The 6,949-nt window shown below is 47.6% G+C and overlaps 1 long non-coding RNA gene across 1 annotated transcript; it reads right to left on the bottom strand.

The window, feature by feature from the left end:
* Positions 1-519: 519 nt before the first annotated feature.
* On the bottom strand, positions 520-6,352 carry LOC308661258. Its single transcript, XR_014024928.1, has 2 exons — positions 6,191-6,352; positions 520-1,144 (listed from the first exon to the last, which is right to left on the bottom strand). It is a non-coding gene; the product is annotated as an uncharacterized lncRNA (long non-coding RNA).
* Between the last annotated feature and the right edge of the window lie 597 nt (positions 6,353-6,949).

The raw sequence follows: 6,949 nt of genomic DNA, 5'->3' as shown, positions 1-6,949 counted from the left end.
TTTACCACATTCCGAGCATTTATGGGGCTTCTCTCCTATATGGACTTGCCAGTGACTTCTGAGGTGAGCTGAATGAATAAACGCTTTCCCACAGTCTAAACATTTGTATTTTTTTTCCCCTCTGTGAATTTTCTTATGATGTCCGAGGCTTGACATCGTACGAAAAAATTTTCCGCACTCGATGCACTGATAGGGTTTCTCCCCTGTGTGGATCATCTGATGTCGAAAAAGACTTCCCTTTAGAGAAAAACATTTCTCACAATCGTTACATTTATAGGGTTTTTCTCCCATGTGCGTCTTTTGGTGTCTCCAAAGTGTGGAAGAAGTCTCAAATCGTTTGTCACATTTTGGGCATTCATAGGGTCTTTCCTCAGTGTGGATTCTCTGATGTCGCTGCAAGACTGATTTGCTGGAAAAACACTTCCCACATTCTAGGCACGTTCTGCTTTCCTCCTCTCTGTGTGTTTTATTGTGTTTGGAAAGAGACGAACTCCGAGTGAAACATTTTCCACACTCTAAACATTTATAAGGTTTTATTTCCACGTGAATTTTCTCATGGATTTTGAGACTTGTTTTTCCAACAAAAGATTTCCCACACTCCAGACATTGATAAGGTTTTTGTCCAGTGTGGATTTCTTGATGTTTAAGCATCTCTGAGTGTTGATAAAAGCAAAGCCCACACTGCACACAATTGCAGGGTTTCTCTTCAGTTGGGGTATTCTGAGGCCTGGAAAAACACTGAGGCCTTCCTGAGGTCTCTCTCCCAGGTGGATACGCTAATGAGCCCCGATGTAGCCTTTAGCAAATGCTTCCCACACTCTCCACATTTATAGGGCTTCAGTCCTGGAAGGCTCTGGAGATGTTTGGCAAAACCCCACAGCCACAAATGAGTTCCCACACTTCAAAGAAAGATGGGATCCATTCCCCATGTCCAGCTTCCGGTTAATCAAAAGGAGGGATTTGTTAGCAAAGGATATTCCGCAGTCAGAGCACTTGGAGAGTCTCTCCTGGTTCCTCTGAGGGGACCTTCCATTGAAGTATTTCTCCACCCAGCATAATTTCCGGCGCCTTCTCAGTTGCAGGGCTTTCTAAACGGAGAAAATCTAACAACTGGAACTTTGTCCACTTTTCCTGGTGTCCCCTGCTGGATGAAGGAAAAAGAAGAAAACAAGAGAGAAAGATTTGTGATGGCTGACAGAATAGCAGTAGCACTTAGACATATATACCGCTTCACAGTGCTTTACAGCCCTCTCTAAGCGGTTTACAGAGTCAACATATTGTCCCCCAACAATCTGGATCCTCGTTTAACTGACCTCGGAAGGATGGAAGGCTGAGTCAACCTTGTGCAGGTGAGAATCGAATCGAACTGCTGGCAGTTGGCAGAGTTAGCCTGCAATACTGCATTCTAACCACTGCACTATCACTGCTTTCCCTGTTGCTCCCCATTTGCCTGCCCAAATTGTTAATGATCCCTGCCTTTTCCTTTTTCTCAGTTTTGTGTGTGTGTGTGTATGTGTGTGATGCTCTGTGATGTGAGAAAACATGGCAAAGACCCCCATCCCACAGACTTTGTATATGTCAGGTAGCTCCAATGTAGAGAGAACAACCTATGTAGTTATTCATGGACACTGTTCTTTGGGCCTCCACAGAGTGAACATGGGGTCCTCCTAAAACGGTTTTCTATTATTCCTTTATAGTTTAAGGGTTAGGCAGCTGGCATAAAATGGGACAAAACTCATTTAACAAATTTCTCACTCAGCAACATAAATTTTGGGCTCAATTGTGGTTGTAGGTTGACGACTATCTGTACACTCAATTATCTGTTTTTAATGGGCAACTCGTGCCTGTTTCTCTGACATTAATCTTTGCACTATTCCACTATTCTCTCTCTCTCTCTTTCTCTATCTCTCTTTCTGTGTGTGTATGTGTGTGTGTGTAAAAAATAGGTGATTGCAGGGATTTTGGGGAGGGGGATGCACGGGGCGGCGTGGTGTGGTGCTAGCTGGTTATCCCCCCTCAAAGATTCCCTAACTTTAAAACAGCTCTTGGATGGCAACATTTACCCAGCACAAGTGGCTCTGGAGAAAGAGATGCTGGCAACGCTAACTCCCAAGAATGAGGGGCTCAGAGGCAGCGACAAGCAGGGGAGGCAGGGAGGGAGGGGGGGGGGCAAAGAAAATAAATCAAACCTGATTGACAGGGAGCATAGTAACCCTGCCCCTACTCCACAGCTGGCAGATCCCCATAATCCCCAGCCAGGCAGGGGTCTTCCGGCCGTATCATTGCAGACAAAGGGGGGCTACAGTGAGGAGGACGAGGGTTTAATCAAGCTTAACAATAAAAAGACGTGCTTCATGGGTAAACACCCAGCACGACAGAAGTGACTAAAACCTGCTGCATCCACCCAGCAGACGGGGGGGGGGGGCAGAGGGGGGGATAAAAATCAAACAACTCTCCCCCCCCACCCCGCTGCCAATCCTCAACAGAAATGCTGACAACAAAAACTTCGGACAGGAGGAAGAGCAAGGCCGGGTGGACAGGTGGGTGTCTTGCTTGTTTGGTTGCTTGAAGGGGGGGGGGGCGAAAGGGGAAGCTACGCACACTCCAAACGCTGCCCTCTCACGAAAGCAGGATGAAAACTCCGAAAAACGACAGGTAAAAAAGGTTAAGCACACTAAAAAGCAGAGACATCACCCTGTCAACAAAAGTGCGTATAGTCAAGGCCATGGTCTTCCCAGTTGCAATGTATGGCAGTGAAAGTTGGACCATAAGAAAGGCTGAGCGCCAAAGAATTGAGGCCTTTGAACTCTGGTGCCGGAGAAGACTCCTGCGAGTCCCTTGGACTGCAAGGCAATCAAACCGGTCAGTCCTAGAGGAGATCAACCCTGACTGCTCTTTAGAAGGCCAGATCCTGAAGCTAAAACTCAAATACTTTGGCCACCTAATGAGAAGGAAGGACTCACTGGAGAAGAGCCTAATGCTGGGAAAGGTTGAGGGCAAGAGAAGAAGGGGACGACAGAGAATGAGGTGGCTGGATGGAGTCACTGAAGCAGTAGGCGTGAGCTTAAATGGGCTCCAGAAGATGGTAGAGGACAGGAAGGCCTGGAGGAACGTTGTCCATGGGGTCGCGATGGGTCGGACACGACTTCACCGCTAACAACAACAAAAAGGTTTAAAAGAGAAGAGCGTCTCGCGATGGTTTTCTTCCCCACTTCCCTCTCGCAGTTTCAATATGTAAAGACCACAAAGGAAAAAAACTTGGTTTTCTCTCGTTTTAATTCAGAAGGGAAGGATTCCCGGGGGCGTGGGGGGGGGGTGGTTGGTTTCAAAGGAAGGGAAAGAGGGACTTTGGGTCTGTGGGGGTTGCAGCAGGCAAATGGTGAGGGCGCACGGCTTCTGGCGTTGGGTGTGATGTGCGGTCTTTTTAAAAGAGCAAAAGGAGGCAAAAAGCAAAAAAACACAAAAAACCACACTCCCACCCCCAAGAGTTAGATGCGGATGTGACCTTTTTTTTCCCCTTCTTCAGAAGAAACACTCTTCTCTTTCAAACTTTTTTCCTTGCCGTTTTTTCACAGTTTTCATCCTGTTTTCGTGAGAGGGCATTGTTTTTTTTTGGGGGGGCGGTTTGAAGCTGCCTCCCCCCAAGCCACCAGCCGAGCAAGACGCCTGCCCCTGTCCAAGGTTTTTGTTGTCGTGAGCATTTGTGTTGGGGACAGCCAACTAGCACCCCGACACCCCCCCATGCCCTCACTTTAATGGAAGAAGCCGCAAAATCCCCCCCCCCAAAAGGTCCTGCAATCACCTATCGGCTTCTTTGAACAACCAGAAGGAGAGAAGAGGATAGAACTGTGCAAAGATGAATGTCAGAGAAACAGGCAGAAGTTTCCTATTAAAAGTGTGGTAAGTGGGTGTAAGGTAAAAAAAGGTAAAGGTTCCCCCGCACATGTGTGCTAGTCGTTTCCGACTCTAGGGGCCGGTGCTCATCTCCGTTTCAAAGCCGAAGAGCCAGCGCTTGTCCGAGGACGTCTCCGTGGTCATGTGGCCGGCATGACTAGACGCCAAAGGTGCACGGAACACTGTTACCTTCCCACCGGAGTGGTCCCTATTTTTCTACTTGCATTTTTACGTGCTTTCGAACTGCTAGGTTGGCAGAAGCTGGGACGAGTAACAGGCGCTCACTGTGTTACGCGGCACTCGGGATTCGACCCGCCAAACTGCCGACCTTCTGATCGACAAGCTCAGCGTCCTAACCCACTGAGCCACCACGTCCCTAAGTGGTCATCAACCTACAAACACAATTGAGCCCAAAATTGATGTTGCTAAGTGAGAAATTTTTTTAAATGAGTTTTGTCCCATTTTGTGACTTTTCCTGCCGCATTTGTTCAGTGAATCACTGCAGTTGTTAAATTAGTAACACAGTTCTTAAGTGAATCTGGTTTCCCCATTGACTTTGCTGTCAGAAGGTGGCCAAAGGGGATCACATAATCCTGGGACACTGTGACCATCATAAATATGAATCAGTTCCCAAGTATCTGAACGTAAATCACAAGACTCTGGGGATGCTGCCACGGTCATAGGTGTGAAAAAATGCTCACACATCACATAATAATAATAATAATAATAATAATAATAATAATAATAATAATAATAATAATAATAATAATAATAATAATTAATAATAATAATAATAATAAAAAATAATAATCAGGGCTTTTTTTCTCATAGAACGCTCAGAACGGAGTTCCGGCACCTTTTTTGGATGGAACCTTGTAGGGTAGGCAAGGTGGGTTGTATGACATGTGTGAGTTCCGGCACCTTTTTCTTTTACAAAAAAAGCACTAATAATAATAATAATAATAATAATAATAATAATAATAATAATAATAATAATAATAATAATAATAATAATAATAATAATAAAGTTGGAAGGGACCTTGGAGGTCATCTAGTCCAACCCCCTGCTCAGGCAGGAAACCCTATACCATTTCAGGCATGGCTGTCCAGTCTCTTCTTAAAAACCTCCAGTGTGTTGGAGCATTCACCACTTCTGGAGGCAGGTTGTTCCACTGGTTAATTGTTCTGTCAGGAAGTTTCTCCTTAGTTCTAGGTTGCTTCTCTCCTTGACTAGTTTCCATCCATTGCTTCTTTTTTCACTGGCGTTGTAACTTCAAACAGTCACTAAGCAAATTGTTGTAAGTTGTGGACTACCTGTATTTTATCACTTTCCTTTTTTTTTGATAAAGTTTTTGACACCTTGCTAGGCAACCGGTGGTAGTCGAATATTGCCATATCCTAAAAGTGGTAAACTCTGTGAAAAGGTTGAAAAGCCCTGGTATAGGGTCTCCTACTTGAGGAAGGGGTTGGACTACAAGATCTCCAAGGTCCCTCCCCACTCTATTCTGATGGATAAAACCCACCAAGGGGCTGCCACATTCTTTGACAAGGTGACCAAATTAGTAGACCAGTAAAATGCTATAGGGATAGTATATTTGGATTTCAGCAAAGCATTCGAGAACCTACATCTTCAAAAGCTAGACAAATGTGGGATAGGAAGCATCACCACCAGCTGGATTTGTTACTAGCTGACAAAACTGTACTCAACGAGTAGCCCTTAATGGTACTGCATCTGCATAGAGGGAAGTAAACAGTGGGGTACCACAAGGTTCTGTTTTAGGCCCAGTAGTCTTCAAAATCTGCATAAATGACTTAGATGAGGGAATAAAAGGGGAAGTCATCAAATTTGCAGATGACACTAAGCTGGCGGAAACAGCCGACACCCCAGAAGGCAAGCTCAGCATCCAAAAGGATCTTGACAGACTTGAACAACGGTCGCAATGCAACAACATGACATTTAGTGTGGAGAAAAGCAAGATTTTACACTAGGGCAGGAAAAACTAAAGGTGCAAATTCAGATTAGGCGAAAAAATGGATCAACAACAGTTAACGGTCAGAGGGACCTCGGAGTCCAGTGGACAATCACTCCCAATGAAGGGAGAAGGCGGGTCTTTCTTTGCATTGCCCCATATTCCCCCCAAAAAAATCCTTAAAAAGAAAAGCCCCCCCTTTCCCTCCGTGGGCGACCCCCCACCCAAATCCTTTCCCCCGGAGGCTCCCCGTCCAGCCCTGCCTCCAGCCGGGATCCTGGCAGGCTCAGCCACCCTCCGGGGACCCAGGGGGGACTCGGGGCTACCTTCCTCCTGGCCGGCCGAGGGAGAGCAGGAGCAGCCCCACCTGCCCGGAGCGGGGCCGAGGAGCAGCCTGGCCGGACGCCCAGAAGTTGCACCGCCGCCCGAAATGCCCCAAAAGGCGGAGAAGAAAAATCCTCCGCAACGGAGCTACGAAACGTCAGATCAAAGAGAAGGCGGGGGAGTAGGTAGAACGAGAGGAGGTTCCTAGAGAGGCGCCTCGGAGGCTTCTCCACGTCCTTTTCCGATTTCATTTCCTGCTTCCTGGGAGAGTGGGCGCTCTGGCCTTTCCTTCCTCTACTCCTCTGGTACATCCACCGGAGTTTCATGGCTTGGAAAGCGCCGCTTCCTCCACGGAGGGCGCCGGGCGAGCCGCCTCTTTGACAGCCGGGCGGAGTCCGGAGAGGCCGGGAGCCTTTCCCTCCCTCCCTCCCTCCTCGCTCCCTGGTTCCCCCTGACGTTTTGGGGAGGACTCGGACGAGGGATCCCACATTCAGCACCTGGCAAGGCTGAGATGGCTGTGGAGGATGGGCTGCGTAGTAGGGAGGTGGGCGAGACGAAGGTTCTGCAGAGTCCAAAGAGGCTGCTGTGTTTACGGAGAGTGGGCTTAATCGTGGCTTAATCATAGTTTACTCCCAGCCCTGGAAGTCAGCGCAGCCGGCAGGTCTCCCTGGGAGCTGGAAACAGCAAGCAGATGGAGCCACGTTGCACTCCCTGATCAGGGCTTGTGTGCAACGGTGATTTGCCTGCTTTAGAAAATAGCT

This window comes from Vipera berus (assembly GCF_964194415.1).
Source record: "Vipera berus genome assembly, chromosome: 2".
In the NCBI taxonomy this organism is placed as follows: domain Eukaryota; kingdom Metazoa; phylum Chordata; class Lepidosauria; order Squamata; family Viperidae; genus Vipera; species Vipera berus.
This window is presented reverse-complemented; position numbering and strand designations above follow the sequence as displayed.